This window comes from Macrotis lagotis, chromosome 7, assembly GCF_037893015.1.
Source record: "Macrotis lagotis isolate mMagLag1 chromosome 7, bilby.v1.9.chrom.fasta, whole genome shotgun sequence".
Taxonomy (NCBI): domain Eukaryota; kingdom Metazoa; phylum Chordata; class Mammalia; order Peramelemorphia; family Peramelidae; genus Macrotis; species Macrotis lagotis.
The window spans coordinates 194,758,380-194,776,957 of record NC_133664.1 but is presented as its reverse complement, the minus strand read 5'-3'; positions in this window follow the sequence as shown (position 1 = coordinate 194,776,957).

Sequence of the window (18,578 nt, the reverse complement as noted above, 5' to 3'; positions counted from 1 at the left end):
CCCTCCCCTTTTTAAGGAGGTATTGTTTTTAAATAATTCTATCTGAGTCACAGAAAATTCATGAGTGTCTATCACTTCTGGCTAAGTATATTCTCTCTAATACAGTTACAATTCTCAAGAGTTATTAGAGTCTTTCTTCCAGGTAGGGGTATACTCAGTTTCATCTTATTGGATAGCAGTTTCACAGATAAGTCATGAGGTTCCATCATTTCTGCCTAAGTATATTCTCTCCCAGGTGGGGATATATACAGTTTCATTTTATTGCTTACCACTTTTTTTCTTTACCCTTTTTAAAATATTTTTATGTGTCTCTTGAGTCTCCTATTTGATATCCAAATATTTTAATTTAGCTCTGGTCTTTTCTTCAGGGAATGTTGGAAGTCTCCCATTTTGTCAAATGTCCATCTTTTCCCCTGGAAAAAAAAAGATTCATCTTTGCTGGACAGTGAATTTTTGGCTGCATTCCAAGTTCCCTTGCTATTCAGAATATCTCATTCTAGGCCCTTTGATCACTTAATGTTGATGCAACCAGGTCCTACATAATCCTTATTGTGGCTCCTTGGTATCTACATTGTTTCTTTCTGACTGCATGCAAGATTTTATTTTTTATTTGATAGTTATGGAATTTTGCTACAATATTTTAGGATCTCTTTCTGGTGGGAATTGATGTATTCTTTCAATAATTATGTTGCCCACAGGCTCTATGATATTAGGGCAATTTTCCATCTCTAAATGCTGTATTATTAAGTCCAGGCTTTTTATCTCTTCACTGTTTTCAGTAATACCAAAAATTCTTAGGTTATCTCTCCTTGATCCATTCTCTAAGTCAGTGGTTTTGCTGATGAGGTGAGGTATTTTAGTTTTCTTTTATTTTTCAATCTTTTGGTTTTGTTTAACAGAATTTTGTTGTCTCATGAAGTCATTAGTTTACACAGATTCCATTTTTTTTAGAGAATAATTTTCTTCATTTATCTTTTGCAACTCCCTTTCCAGTTGATCATTTCTATTTTTGGAGGAATTTTTCATTTGCACAAGTATAGTTTTGGAGAATTTTTTTTTCATTTGCCCAATAGAGGATCTGAGTGAATTATTCTCATTTTGTATCTGTCCAATAGTATTTTCCAAGGATTTGTTTTCTTGTTGTGAGATGCTAATTTTCTCTTGTAAGTTGCTAATTTTCTCTTGAGTTTCTTTCCCCAATTTTTCCAATTGATTGTTAAACTTGCTCCTGATTTCTTCAAGTAAGTTTTTTTGAGCTGGAAATCAATTCATATTCCCTTTGGAAGTTCTAGATCTCTCTGGGTTAGTCTCTGTGTCTTCTAAGTAATTCTCAATGGACCCACTTCTGTTGGCCTTTCTTCATTTTCATAGGATCTTGTGTTGGAGGGGGGCTGGCCCTAAGATGTTTGCTTTTGAAAACCCTAGGGACTTTGTTCACTTGGCTTAATAACTCCAAGTGGGCCGGCCAGTAGGGAGTGCTGTTGCTTTCTTTGGAGTGTGTGAGGCCCCCTCCTTAGGCCTGGAGGGAGTGAGGTGTGACAGCAGGATATGAATTGTCCTTGATCAATGTGGCCTGGGCCCTGGGAGATGTAGTTAATATCCCTTTCAGCTGAGAGAGCTCTGCTGCTCACACCTGTGTTTGAAGTGGTGGAGGGGTTACTAATGTTTGTTCTGGGAAGAGGTCTTAACTAAAAGTATGGAGCTCAGATCCAAGCTGGCTGATCTGCAGCTGTGCTCTGCAACTCTGTGCTGAAACTTGCCCTTCTCTGCTTCCCTAGTCAAAGATTTCACAGCTAACATTGGTCCTCTCACCTGCCACTCACCAAAGCTTCCACTGTTAGGGTGGGTTCTCTGTCTTCTCCTTGCTTCTGCCCCTATGCTAGCATTCTGCTTTCCACTCCAGGTTTATCTATGGTCCCTTGAGACAGACGTTTGTGGTAGGTTTTCTCCTAGCTTTGCTTTCTGGGTTTTGTTGATCAAATTTCTGTTAAGAGGTTTCTTTCATGTTATTTCTGAGGGGAAACCAGGAGACCTCAGTGTCTGTCTTCTCTCCACCATCTTGGCCTAAAACTAAAATTTCAAATACTATATCTAATGGTCATGTTGATAATGGATATCCTTGTTTTACCCCTGGTCTTAATGGAAATCCTCCAACTTTATCCTTATTGCATATAATATTTGTGGATGGTTTTTGATATTATTTCCATACTTTCTATGTTTTTAATAGAAATGGATATATTTTATCAAAGGCTTTTTTTAGGATCTCTTGAGATAATCATAAATTCTATTGGTTTTGTTACTGATATATTCAATTATCTTGAGTGTTATGCTACATTTTGTTAAAGGTATAATAGTCAATGAAGTCATAACAACAATAATGAGATATATATATATATATATATATATATATATATATATATATATATAAAACAAATGGTATAGAACTCTGATATTTAGAAAGGTTAAGTGAGTTTCAGGAAGAAATAGACAGTAAAACTATACTAGTAGAGTACCTCAACCTTTCTCTCTCAGAATTAGATAAATTTAACTACAAAAATAAACAAGAAAGAAGTGAAGCAGTGAATAGAATTTTAGAAAAGTTAATTATGATAGATCTCTGGAGAAAACTGAATGAAGATAGAAAGGAATATATCTTTTCTTAGCAGTACAATGTATATAGAAAAAAGTCATCTATTAAATCATAAAAACTTCACAATCAAATGCAGAAAGGCAGAAACATTAAATGCACCTTTCTCACATAATAATGCAATAAAAATTACAAGAAATAAAGGCCAATGGAAAGATAGACTACACATAAGTATCAACTTAATATGAAAGAATAAGTGTATCAAACAACAAATCATAGAAACAATCAATAATTTCCTCCAAGAGAATGAAAATGAGACAATATATATCCTACTTAAAATTTCCAGGGTCAGATTGATTCATAAGTGAATTCTACTAAATATTTAAAGAGCAATGAACAAAAATTATCTATGAATTTCTTGGAAAAATTGTTAAACAAGTAGACCTACTAAGTTCATTTTATGGAACAAATATGATGTTAATACCTAAACAAAGAAAATTATAATACAATTTCCCTAATAAATATTAGTGCAAAACAAAAATAAAATATTAGCAAAATGATTCCAGCAAGTTATCACTAGGGTAATGCATGGGGACAAGTTGTGTTTCATGCCCTGAATGCAGGACTGGTTCAATATAAGGAAAATTATCAGCATAATTGACCATATCAGTAACAAAACTATAAGAAACCTTATAAGTATTTCAATAGATGCTGAAAAATCATTTCACAAAAGAATATGGCAATAAATTATTTTGTCCTTAAAATGATATGCAATAACTCTCTATCCACATCAGTAAGAATCATATGTAATGGTAATTCACTAGAAGCCTACCCAGTAATATCAATTGTGAATCAAACATGGCCATTATACTTTAACAATGAGAAGAAAAAAGGAATTACAAGCAAAGAAAAAACAAAAAAAATTACTCTTTTCAGATGGTTGATATGATGGTATACCTAGAAAATTTGAGAGAATCCATTAATAAGAAATTACTTGAAACAATTAGTAACTTTAGTAAAACATGAACGATGTAAAACAAACCTTTTCTATACATTAGTATAAATACTATTAATAAGAGAGAGAATGAGAAATTCCATTCAAAGCAATTGTAGACAATGAAATATTTAGGAGTCTAGTTCCTAAGACAAACCCAGAAACTATATGAACACAATTACTCATGTTTCCCACAAATAAAATCAGAGCTAAACATATGGAAAAATATGAGTTGCTCATGGGTAGGCTGAATTAATAAAATCAAAAAAAAATTTAACTATGTTATTTTTTCAGTGATCAACCAAACTATCAAAACTTATTGCTTCAAGCTAGAAAAATTATAAGAAAATGTATATGGATAGAAAAAAAATATCATGAATATCAAGGGGATTAATGAAAAAAATGCAAAGAAGTTGGCTTAGTAATACAAGATCTAAAACTACATTATAAAGCAGCAGTTATAAAGACTATTTGGTATTGAAATAAAATTGAACAATGGATCATTGAAAAGGTTATATTTGTACGACATAGTAGTAAATAATTATACTAATCTACTGTTTAATAAAATCATAGATTCCAGCTTCTAGGATAAGAATTCACTATTTAGTAAAAATGCTGGAAAAACTAGAGAATAGCATGGCAGAAATTAGGCATAAACCAGCAAGTATGGTCGAAATAGGTACATGATTAAAACAGAAAGAATGATGTCATATATCATTTACAAGAACAAGAAAACTATCAGATCTATGGAGAGAAGAGAAAGTTAGGAACAAATGAAATGCAGAATAGATAATTTTGATTAAATTAAACTAAAGTTTTTGCAGAAACATAGTCAATAAATCCAAGAAAAGGACAACAGAAAACTGGGAATTTTACAGCCAGTGTTTCTGAAAAAAATTCTCATTTCTAAAATAGAGAACTCTGATATTTATGAGAATACAATTCATTCCCCAATTGATAAATGGATGAAGCAAATGAACAGATAGTTTTTTTTACTTTATTTTTTTTGAAAGATGCTATTTATTTTGAGTTTTACAATTTTTCCCCTAAATTTGCTTCCCTCTCCCCACCCCACCCCCACAGGAGGCAGTCTATTAGTCTATACATTGCTTCCCTAGTATACATTGATCTTAAGTTGAATGTGATGAGAGAGAAATCATATACTTAAGGAAGAAAAATAAAGTATAAGACATAGCAAAATTACATAATAAGATAACGGGTTCTTTTTCTAAATTAAAGACAATAGTCTTTGGTCTTTGTTCAAACTCCACAATTCTTTCTCTGGATACAGATCATTTCTCCATCACAGATAGCCCCAAATTGTCCCTGATCGTTGAACTGATGGGATGAGCAAGTCCTTCAAGCTTGATTATCACCCCCATGTTGCTGTTAGGAAGTTTTTCTCATTCTGCTCATCTCACTCAGCCTTAGTTTATGCCAATCCTTCCAGGCTTCACCGAATTCCCATCCCTTCTTGTTTCTAATAGAACAATAGTGTCCCATGACATTCATGGACCACAGTTTGTAAAAGCCATTCCCCTATTGATGGGCATTTACTTAATTAACAATTCTTTGCCACCACAAACAGGGTTGCTATGAAGTGTTTCATACAAGTGCTCTTTTTACCCTTTTTTCATAGTCTCTTCAGGGTATTAGCTTGGTAGTAGTATTGCTAGATCAAAGGGTATGCACATTTTTGTTACCCTTTGACTGTAATTCCAAATGGCTTTCCCAAAATGTTGGATGAGTTCACAGCTCCAGCAACAATGTATTAGTGTCCCAGATTTCCCACATCCATTTCAATATTGATCACTGACCTTTCTGGTCATATTGGCCAGTCTGAATTTGCATTTCTCTAATAAGTAATGATTTAGAGAAATTTTTCATATGATTGGCTTGCTTTGATTTCCTCATCTATAATTATCCTTGGCATAATCTTTGACCATTTGTCAATTGGGCAATGACATTTTTTTTGAAAATTTAACTCACTTCTCTGTATGTTTTAGAATTTGCTTATAACACTCTTTTTATGTTTAAATCCTGTATCCATTTTGATCTTTTCTTGGTATAGGGTATGATGTTCTGGTCTAATCCAAGTTTCTTCCATACTAACTGAATTCCAAGATCTCTTGCTCGTCAGAATATCTTATTCCAGGCACTTTGATCCCTTAATATTGATGTATCCAGGTCTTCCAGAATCCTTACTGTGTCTCCTAGTTCTCTAAATTGTTTTCTTCTGGCTGCTTGTAGGATTTTTCCTTTTATCTGATAGTTCTGGAATTTGGCCACAACATTCCTTCCTTTCATTTTAGGATCTCTTTCTGGAGGGGATCATTGTATTCTCTCAATAACTATTTTGCCCTCTGGTTTCATGATATCAGGGCAGTTTTCCAACACTAAATCCTGCAATATTAAGGCAGGACTTTTTTCTCTTCACTGTTTTCAGGAAGACCAATAATTTTTAGGTTATCTCTTCTTGATCTATTCTCAAGGAGGTCAGTGGTTTTGCTTGATGTGATATTTTACATTTTCTTTTATTTTTTCTATTTTTTCCATTTTTTCATTTTGTTTTAAAGACTCTTGCTGTCTCACAAAGTCATTAGCTTCCCCAGACTCCATTCTTTTTGTAAGAGAAAAATTTTCTTCATTTACGTTTTGCAACTCCTTTTCCAATTGGTCATTTCTATTTTTGAAAGAGTTTTACATTTGACTAATTCACGTTTTGATAGAATTATTTTCTTTTTGCAATTGTCCAATTGTATTTTTATTTTCCAAGGATTTGTTTTCTTCTTGCAAGGTGTTAATTTTCTTTCCAAATTTTCTAATTGATTTTCAAACTCCTTCCTGATTTCTTCACAGAAATGTTTCTGTGTTGGAGACCAATTCATATTCTCCTCAGAGGTTCTAGTTGTCTCTGAGTTATGGTCTTTTTCCTATAGGAATTTTTCTATGGAACCCTCCTTTGTGCTGGCCTTTCTTCATTTTCTTAATACCTTGTGTTGGGGAGGGGCTGTTCACAGAGTTTTGGTGTTGCAATCCCCAGAGGCTTTACTTACTCGGTTTAGTAACTCCAAGTGGTGCTGGTCAGTACGCTGTGTTATTTGCCTTCTCTGGAGTGTCTGTGACTTTGATTTGAGGCTCTATCTCTTCACCTAGAGGGAGTCACTGAAGCTTCTAAATACTTTTCTCTTTGAACAACAGTAGGATTTTCCCTAGGACAAGATAATTACTCTCCCTATTCACAGTGGAGGGAGCTCTGCTACCTACACCTGCGCTTGGAGTAGAGGTAGGCTATAATTGTGTTTGTTTTGGGAAGATGATTTAACTGAAATCAAGGTATGGATTCTGAGTTCCTCCAGACCAGAGATGCCCAGTAATCGATGTCTGCAACTCTTCCACACTGCATCCTCCAGCCCTGCATATAAGCTTCAGACTGTCAGTGCCACAACCAATGCCTCTGCCCCCCCAGTCCCCTGCAACTGATTAGGCTATTCCTAATCTCAGGCTCTCAGGCTCTTACCCTCTCCTGTGCTCCCGGCAGAATCTGCTTTCTATGCCTGGGGCCAATCACGATCCCAGAAGAGAAAACTTAAGGTAGATGTTCTTCTCCTAACTTCTCTTTCTGGGTTTTGTCAATTGGATTTATGTGAAGAGGTATGTTTCATATTCTTGACTGGAAGTTGGAATTGAACAGGTAGATTTAGTTGAAGAAATTAAAGCTCCAAAAAGATATAAAAATGCTCTGAATTAGAGAAATGTACTATCTATTGCCTACTATAACAGAAAAGAAAAAATAAACTAGGATACTAATACCCTATTGTTGGAGTCATGAAGTGATCCAAGCATTCTGGAGAGCAATTTAGAACTATAGTCAAAAAGGGTAAAACTTTGATTCAGTAATACTATTACTAATTCTGTATCCCAAAGAAATCTGAAAAACGGGAAAAGGCTTACTTATACAAAAATATACTTTGTAGCTCTTTTTGTGATGGTAAAGATTTGGAAATTGATGGGATGCCATTTAAAAAGAAATGACAGAACAAGTTGTAGCATATGAATATAATAGAATACCATTGCTTTATAAGAAATAATAAGCTGGCAGAATTCAGAAAAAAAACTGGACATGAAATAATGTTGAATGAAGTGATTAGAAGCAGTGACCATTGTGCAGCTTATCAGAAACATTGTGTACAATTCTAAACGACTGTGAAGGAAAATGCCATCTACATCCAGAGAAAGAAATAGGGAACTTAAATACAGAATTCTATGTTGACTTTTTAAAATTTGTTTTTTTTCTTTTTCTTGTGATTTTTACCTTTTTGTTCTAATTTTTCTTTCATAGCATGATCAATAATGGAAATATGTGCAGCATGACTGTACACATATAGCTTATATCAAATTACTTGCCATCCTGGAGTGGGAAGAAAAATGTTGGAGGGATAAAACTTTACAAAAATAAATTTTGAAAATTATTTTTCAAATAAAGGAAAAACAATTAGTTTTAAAACACAAAGAAAAGGAGAATCCTAGAAGTATATACTTGTCTAACAAAAAATATCAATAACAAATTTAATATTCTCTCCTCTCCCCTTTAATACTATAAGCACCTTGTGCAGGCTCTTATTTCCTCATTCAAAAGCCTGCTGGTTGCTTCTTCTCATTCTAGTCCATCCTCCAGTCAAAAGGTAATTTTTCTATAGTGTAGTTATTAATATATTATCATGTCTTGTTGCCTCTGATCTCATGCTTACCCCTATACCTTCACAAATAGATAATCTCTAGTGACTTCCAGTTTGAAATACAAAATTATCTCCTCAGTTACCAAAGTCCTCACAAACTAATATAACCTTTCTAGTCTTCTTACACCTTATACCTTCCCCCCATATATTCTTTAACCAGTGACCAAGATACTTTGTCTCTGAAGTCTGAGTACTTTCTTTGACTGTCTCCTAGTCCAAAAACGTTCTTTTTCCTCATCTTTACTTAATAGCTTCCATGCCTTCCTTCAAATCCTCCCTAAAACCTCATTTCTTGATTGTTTTCTTTTTTTTCCTGTGTACAGCTTATGTGTACATATAGTTGTTTGCATTTTGACTCCTCTAATAAATTGTGCGCTCAGGTTAAAGATTTGTCTTATTCAATTTTGTTTTATTTTATTTTTATTTTTCCCTTCTCCCCCTCATTTAATAGAGTTCCTACCACATAAAAGGTTCCAGGCAAATACTTAATGACTTCCTAATTAATATGACCATCTATTTGTAGATCATAGGATATAGAACTAGAAGGCATTTTCAATATCTTCTAGTTCAAGGTACTCATTTTATGAAAAGAAAACAAAAACAAATTCAGAGAACTAATTTGCCTGAAGAGACAGGTAGCAAATATAATGTGGGTTCTAATCTGTTTATAATTCCAGTCCTTTGTATTATTATTTAGTACACTAAACTTTCCATACCAATACCTCAGAAGAAATGCCTTAGGAGTCTTCTAGCACAATCTCTTCTGTTTCTAACCTATATGAATGCATTTCAAATGTGTCTTTCCAGAGAAAATATTTAATAATTATTTCTTTACAAATTATTTAGTGATACTATGAATAAGTTACATATATAAAAATTCATAAGTCATTACAAATAAAATTGGTGGAACAATTGATTTAAGTATAAAAATATGCTGCTGCTCACTAAAAAAATGTATTCCAGTATTATTGCACAAAATGTCACATTGCCTTTAAAAGATTTTTAATTCCTGTTCTTTTTGTTTGTTTGTTTTTTGTTTTGTTTTTTTAGTTTTTGCAAGGCAATGGGGTTAAGTGGCTTGCCCAAGGCCACACAGCCAGGTAATTATTAAGTGTCTCAGGCCGGATTTGAACTCCGGTACTCCTGACTTCAGGGCCAATGCTCTATCCACTGCGCCACCTAGTTGCACCTTTTAATTCCTGTTCTAACTCTGGATGGATGTATAATATAACAAAATAAAAACCTAGCTTGAAACTAAACCAATACTGTGATGATATTTTAATTTGATTAACAAAGTTTATGGTTTTTCTTGAGATACTTTTCTCTTTATTCCTATCCTGGGTCCTTTTCAGTTATAAATCCTAGTATTGCCTTAGGGAAGAATTTATTTCAAATACCATATTTCACATTCTTTATAAGGCTTGTGCATCATTTAAATGTTCATTTAAACATCGTCTGTGTGTGTGTGTGTGTGTGTGTGTGTGTGTGTGTGTGAATAGGAGAAATAAGCACAAAGCTAAAATAATCCTCCAGTGCTGAAAAAAAATATCAAGAGCAACATGACTAAAATCCTGGTTTCTAAACTGGATGACCCACGAACAACAAACCCAGGGCCCTATCATTCTGACAAGCTTTGCTTGCCCAGCTTAGCTCGAAGGAGCCAGCACACAGGTTGAAAGAAAAAGATTCTCTTAAGTGTCAATCCCTCCTGCTGGCTCAAGAGAACAAAGCAGGCCAGTAAAGTGAATCAGATAGCAGACTGTGCATACCCAAGAGTCCGAATAAAGCCCAGAGGTCTAATTTCAGCTTTACCAGCCTTGGTAGTGTCCCTTTAAGTTCACTAAGTCGGATATACCTGTAAGCAAGCAGTCTAATGTTTTTATGATCTCATTGCTGTGAAAGCATTTAATAATAAGCCTCAGAAGTTAGAAAGTAAGAAGTAAATCTATAATGCCAAGGTTGTATTCAATGTGCTGAAAGTTGATTAGGTTTCCTTTTAACACTCCTTGAAAGTGACATTTCAGTACAGGTCTATTTTTTTTCCCAACAAAACTTCATATATATATGTATATATATATATATATATATATATATATATATATATATATATATATATATATATATATATATATGTATATGTATGTATATATACTCAATTCGAGATATAATGCCAAAATGGTCAAATGATTTTGAGGTAACAAGAAAAAAAACTGAAAATACCTTTGCAGTTCACATAAGCATAAGAAATGCGGAATTTTATGATGTGCTTGGGTTAGGACAAGGAAAAACTTTTGGAACTGCTCATTTTACATCATTCAATTATTAACATTTTAAAAAGATAATTTAATTCTAGATCCCTATGAATACTAAAAGATAAAGCACTGAAATGGATGAATATGTGCTTCTCAAATTCACAATTAACTGCATTTCAATTTCAAAGTTTATTTTACCTGTCATACTTTTTTTAAATTTGTAAAAGAAAAATATTAAATTCAATTGTGACAATTCTCTTCAAACGTATTCACACATATGTGCATCTACATATGTTCATAGTAAGTGTTAAGGGCATAATTCCTCATGCAGTATGGAGTAACAGAAAAATGCAATGGTTAATTAGATAAAGCATTTGAATTGAGCCTTCACAATGATCATGGTTGGTTCATTAACTGACAGTTTAATGGAGAGACTTAATTCTACTATTTTTCACCCCCCAAAATATAATCATAACATTTCTTTTGCAGAAGAATGCAGAGTATCTTTAAAATAACTGCTGATTATACTTACTCAAAAAGCATTTGCTGAAGTAGCTGCTGTGTATGTAGCATAAATTTTATTAGCAGCATTATTATCAACAGAAAATAATAATGATATTTCATTGTGCATGGTTTGCAATGCACTTTCTTCCTATCATCCTGTGAGGTAGATTATGAAAGTATTATTATGCCTAGTTTATAGATAAGCAATCTGGTTTTATTTTTAATGTCATTTTATTTTATTTGTTTCCAGTTACATGAAAAGATAGTTTTCAACATTCATCTTTAAATAAGCTTTTGAATTCTACATTTTCTACCACATTTCTTCCTTCCCTTCCCCCTCCCACTGATAGTGAGTAATCTGTAAAAGGTTGTACATGTACAGTTGTGATTAACATATTTCCATATTAATCATGTTGTGAAAAAAGTATCCGAACTAGAAGAAAAAAAAAACATGAGAAAGAAAGAAACATTCTGGATCATCAGGGGATGAGATTGAATGCTTGAAATAAATGAATAAGATAACCCAAAAGTTTAATTTATCAGTGAATAGATATGTCCAAAAAGTTAAAACCTTGCCTAGGTAGTAAGTATATATAAGTATATAGTCCTTTGGATTTCAAATTCATGGGTCTTCCTACTATACGACCATCCAACTTTCACTGTAATTTCTAGTTTGTGAATTGAAGTAGGTTTCATATTTAACTTCCACAGTGTGGGAAGAGATTTCTAAGAACAGTCTTCAAATAACAGATGAATCTATAATGTCAACAAGATAGATACTTCTTCCAGCACTTAAGATAAGAACCCATCCATGCCATGGCATTTTGGGTCTATTGCTGTTACCCCACACATTCTCTACAGCAGATTCCTATAACACGATGAAGACATTTAGGATGCTATAGTTAAAATATCTTGAAATTTTGTGGATAGCAATGGATTAGTAGACTGACCATTGGTCAGTTCACACTCACCTTGATTTCCAATTGCATCTCTCTGATGATATTCTTTTCCTCACTTCTCCTTCATAATTATTGACTGGCAAATATATGGCTCCTATTTTTGCTCACTATATACCATTGCATTGCTCCTTAGGTTATATGAAATTTAATTCTTCAAAAATTGCTATTTCTTGAGAGACTCAAGCAACATTGCCAGAAGAGTATTGATGTTTTATAAATGGATTTTTGTTCCAGAAAGAAACTTGGGGTCATTAAAAGCAAAGTAAAATTTTTTTCAGAGGCAATGTACCCCCTCTTTGATTATAGACCCATTTCTTTGTCATCAGTGTCTGTTAAAGGTCAATAAACTAAAAAAAAACAAATTTCATGGATTAACTATTCAACTGTATGAGAGAGAAAATTTTTGGATTGAAAAAAACTCTTTTACAAGAAAATAATTATTTATCTGTAAAGTTAATCTTCAGATCAAACAAGCAAATCAGTATAGAAAGGTATACTAAAATAATTAATTTCAGTTTTCCATTTTTCCCAGTTAATCTCATTTACTATCCAATGCATTACTTGATTTCTTTTCCATGAACATTGTGCTTTTCCTAGGAAAAACCCATCATTTGAAGTATCATCACTGTGGAGATTAACTCAGCTTTGATATTCAGCACTTGCTCAGGATCCTCACTGCTTCTTTGTTTTGATTGAAGGGCTAAGAGTGCAGAACAATGAACCCCTCCCAAAACTTCATTCATAGAAGACTGTAACTTTTCCAGCTTAATTTATTTACCATCAGCTGTTCTGTCATCATGTCCTTTGAACTGAGTACCTCTTGACTCCCTATTCTCTCTTTTCAGCTTCTTTTTTTCATCTCCCACTAGAGTGTACGCCCTTTATAGGAATGCACTTTTTTCTTATTTGCATCCCTAGTATTTAGGACAGTGTCTGGCACATAGTAGGTGTTGCATAAATGTTTACTGATGAAATATCATGAATAATCTCTATGAAGAACAAAAAGTATTTAACATTTGCCCAATTCATTATGTCAAAAATTGAAGACCAAAGTCATCAAAAGCGTATTTGTTACTCTGACCTGGTTTGACCATAATACAAATACAAGCAAGACAAGTTTTGTGTGAATGTGTTTATTGGCAGATCCAAGATTTATTCACAGATCTTTTGGAGTTTACTGTCAAAATTTCTTTCTCAGACAGAATTAAATAATTCTTCCAATCCAAAAAATATTTCTAGTATGTTGTTTTATTTTGAAAGCTGCTCCATTGGGAATCTAGGTAACAGTTCCACAACTGATTTCCTGATCAGTTATGTAATACCTCCTAAAAATCATCTTGCCTTATAAATAAGTTGATATAAAGTTAGGGTAATGATTCAAGAAGCTCTAAAAACCTATATTTTGAAATAAATTCCCCTCAAAGAAGATACTTTATCAGATACCTCCAATTTATTTAAAAAAAAGGTCAATTTCACCTACATTTTGATCACCTAGTTGAAAATTAGTTGAACTGATTGAAAATGATGAATAAATTATTGTTTTTCCCTCTTGTCAAGCTATTAGAAGAATTCTCAAACCATTAAAACCTATAGTCACAGGGAAAAGAAAAATTATATGATACATTTGTAAAGTTATAATACACAATAGAGAACAAAAGTAACATGTCTCCAGACAAAGTAGTTCATCTGTCATAATAATATATACAAATTTTAAGGTAACTGATTTCTCTCAAAAAATCTGGGATCTAATATTTACATCTCATCTTTGGATAATAAATTTCATAAATTTACATATCATGAGACAAATGTCCTAGTTTTAGGAAGTTCAATATTTAATAATTCTTGCCATTTGTAATGGTTTTGATTTAATTGGCAATTATTCTTTTCCCTAAAATTAGGTAACTTTCCAGAATAGGGTAAAAATTACCCCAAGAGTTGGTACTATTTGCATTTACTAATATATTAAGTATTTAGTTTATAACATATTAAGTTCCTTAATAATTCTTGATATTTCAAACCATTATTGGAATAGAATTTCATTTCCATAACAAAATCTTGATACTGGAAAATATCAGAACATTTATATAAATGAATTCCGTGGTTTCTTTTCTTGTTATTGCTTTTCCAAAATTATTTTTAAAACACCCACATAATATAAAAAAGTTTCAGTTTAAAATTCAAATGGTATTTTATTAGAAAAGAGCATAAAAATTACTCCTATATGATTCTAAGGATTATAATTCCCTAGGAAATCAGTTATTGTACTAAAACCCCTGTGGATGTTTTTTCTTTGTTTAAATAATATTCTGTAATTTACATTAACATACTTTGTAATAGCATTTAAAAAGAAAAGAATAAAGCTTTTGAGTTCTAAATTAAGATTCCCCCATCAGCATTTCTACTGCCTTCAGATATTTTCTAATACAAAGCTTTGGTCCCTCCTTTCATGATATTATTCTGAAGCAGTAAAGCCAATAACCACTGCTTCATAATGCTAAGCACTCCAGTGGGAAACACAAACAGAGAGCGTAAACCAAAGTATTCATTTCATGAGGTTTTATTAAAAGGTTTCACCTCTAAATTGAGCTGTCATCCACAGTTGGGAAACTTTTTACCACAATTTATTTTAACTATGTAAAACATTAAAGGAATGAATTTCTCCAGCTTTTCATATAATGGGGCATGACCTCTCCTACTCACTATGAGCAATCTATGGTGCCTTTAATCAAATTGCCTGGAGAATAAAAATATACCATATGTTTTCTACTTCCCCAAGTTCTCAGAAATGACCCTAACTTCGTTAACATGTTATAGATTTCCGGGTATATCCAGTAAGCTCTTTGGAGTTCTCATAGGAAACTACCCTGAATGATTAAAAAGATAATGTCTAGACGAGGACATTCAGTAATTTATATATCATTCATTTGTGATATAGCTCTATATAGCTTTTCAAGGAATCACATTAACTGCTTTTCCAGTTTTCTCAAATGTTGCTCTCAGTAGACAGTGTCATAGGTCATTACCAATGTTTCCCTTATGTAAGCAATTCCAGTTTTCTATTAAAATACTAATTTCCATCCTATGACAGTATGTTTTGAAGTAGCATCTATATTATAAAAAGTCAAGTCACTTTGAAATATTAAAGGAATGTATTTAAGTGAAGGGTTTTCAGACAGGTTGTTTTTTTTTTTCTGCATTCCTGATGACAGAAAGATTTTAGCCTAGAAAGTCAATAGTAAATTTTATTAAAGTCATTATTTTCCTTTTACAGGCCTCATACTTTAAATAAACTACAGCTGACAATGCTGTCTTACATATTGTCACACTGTAAAATGCCCCCTCTTTATTACCGCAGGGATAACTCATTTAGAACTTTGAAAGTGTTTTCACATTGGAGTTGCTCATTTTCAGAGCTGGCCTATGGTTGCATTTAAAGAATGTGTTTCTTGGTTGAGACTTTTTCTCTTTACTGTTAAACATTGTAGGGAAAAATATAAACTTGCCAACACAACATTTTTCAGATAAAGATAAATGTCCCTTTTGCTTAGATTAAATATGTCTCAATCTTTCCATAATAGTAAAGTATGACTACTTATTTTATTACAGCAAGTTTGAATATAAAGTATACCATATGTTTTACTTACTTTTAATTTTCTATGACAAAAATTAATTTTTTCCTGTATCATCTCCCCAATTACATCATCTATATCATAAGAAGTTACAAGGAGAATGATACAGAAAGCATTCTCATAAAGAACAATAGACATATACTTATTTCTAAAAACGATTTCATCTGTCAAAGGATGCTAAGGGATAGCAACCTCCTTTGTTTCCATTTAAAATCTCTATCAACAGCATGCCTAGCCTTATTTTTCAATTTCCAGAATCACAGTCTTTCCAAGTTTGAAGGGAATTAAAGACCATTTTGTTCAACCTATATCTAAAATATATCCCTGCTACAATATTTCCAATATGTGGTCATCCAGGCATGGATTTTCTTTTGGTATTGGCAAATCCTGTAACTTCCAAGGCAATATTTCCTCTTTCAAGTAAGTTTGTTTTATTAGGGAAGTTTTTTTATGTTTTAGTTCCTTTACTATACACACATAATATAGATTTTTTTCCTTCCCATTGCTTTCACCTAAATGCTTTACACATTAGACAAATAATTACTTCTAATTACTATTATTAATAAGTCCTGGCATTGTATAGAGCTCTAAGATTTTCAAAGTCCTTTACAAATATTCTCCCGGGTTATCATAACCCTAACCCTAAGATGTAAGCAGATTATTAGAGAGATGAGAACACTGAAGCAAATTGGGAGATTAAGTGACTAGATTGTACAGTGGATAGTGCTGGAGTCAGGAGAACCTGAATTCAAATCTGACCCCAGAAAATTTACTAGCTGCATTGATCCTGGGCAAGTCACTTAACCCTGACTGTCTTGAATCCAGGGCCATCTCCTATCATTTTGATTCATTTTGGTCACTGGACCAAGATGGTTCCAGGGGAAAAAAGTGAGGTTTGTGATTTAGCAGCGAACCCTCACTCAAATCTAATTCACTTGTTTGTCAAGGAATCACCTTCTTGATGTCATGGTCTTCTTCAAAAATGAAGGACAAACATCAATGTCATACAATTAGTAAGAGTCTGAGCATAGGTCTGAACTAAGCCACAATTAGGAGCTTCTCTGAAATGAATATCATACTCCCCTGGAAGGTGGATTGTTTGTCACCTTCCTAATGTTAAATACTATGCCTCACCATTCAACTAAATTAATCACATTTATCAGTTTGGGCTGTCAGTTTACACTACATTGAAATGTTGAATTTTCAGTCTAACACCTCCTTTCTACTAAACTTTGGTATCTTGTAATTTTTGAAATTATGTGCAAAACATTTGTCACTATTAATTTATCATTAATAAATGTCATCATTGTAGATTTGTCCTAAAGTTTTAAGATGTCAGGATCTTTTCTTTGGACTTTGCACTTGGCACCAGCTTAAATTATTCTTCACACTGTTGTATCATGTGGTAAGCTTGTGGCTAAATTATCTCTATTTTTTATCCAAGATAGTGACATAAAATTCTCAAACCATCAATGGACATTCTGAGAGTCTAGTCATTAATCTGGATTCATTTGGAATAAAATTGTGTCTTTCATACTTTCAGTTATTCTTAGAAAAATTCTCTGATATTTTCAACTTTTGGGTACCTTTGAATAATTAGTAATAGATAAATTAGCAAAATACATATTTCTTAGCTTTAATTTTCATTGTATGGTTTCTTATATGTGTTTTCTCACAAGTAAGTTCTTTGTTTATCTTATAGACTGATTTGTTAATGAGACTCATAAGAGAAGTGCTGAGTCTAGTAAGATTGCATCATTAAAATAATTGGTGGCAAACTAAGAAATATTTATATTTTATTTTTATATTTAAACAGAAAACCCTGATTGCCTTGATTCTTGCAACTTAATACAATAAAATTTGTTTTTTATACCTAGAAATCATAAGTAAGAAATCTAGAATTCTTGTCTATCATAGGGGGTTATTTGACCTTGTTTTGCCTTTTTCTCCATCACAAATAGCCTATTTGTCCTATTTACAACTCCATTTTTAATTCCCTTGCAGTGGCAGGGATTCAATGGGGGTAAATTTCAAATGCACTTAGGGGGGAAAACATAAGAATTGTGCCTATATCTGAGAGAATCAGCTATGTTACTGGAAACCCTAAAGAAATTTTAGGACAGCTTAGGTGGCTCAATGGATGGAGTCCTAGGCCAGGAACTACAAGAATCTGAAAATAAAATTAAAGAAAGATTCTTTCAAATTAATTGGATCAAAAAGTCAGTCAAAAAAGACCACGAAAAAGAATATGATATAGATGCTAGATATTGAAGTCAATATAAATAAATTAGCCTTGGAGTTAACCATTAGTAAAAGGTAGAAGTTTATCAACAAACAATTAGTCACTGTCTTGTATTTATGTTACCTTGCATGCTTGTTTTCTTATTATTCATTCTTGTGACTTTGAACATTTGTCAATATACTTGTCGATGGAAGTTGAAAGAATATTTAAATAAAAATGTAACTGTTCTTTGTCTTTCCTGTGTTAAAATAAACCAAAACAGGAGACCCAAACTCATAATACATTACTGTCCCCCAAACAACTCTTCAATTCTTTTTCTTTTCCTTCTTCCCATCTTATAGTCCGTACTAGACAACAGTAACTGAAGTTTCTTATGCATCATAGTGCTAACTTGATTGTATCAATATGCTCCCCATTTGTTATGTGTGTGTTATTGTTTATATTTATTTATATATATATTCAAAAGTGCTTAAATCACCTTCTCTTATCAATGGGAAACTTTCAAGATATTTAAAATGCAAGCTTTTAAACCTTTGAGCAGAAATAAAGCAAAAAATGGCAGGCGGTTTCATGAAAGAGGTAGGAAACATTTAAAGAATCTCACTCATAGGGAAAAATCTAACATTGTTTATAGTCAATTTAGACAAAATCTGAAAGAATGAATGTTTGGGA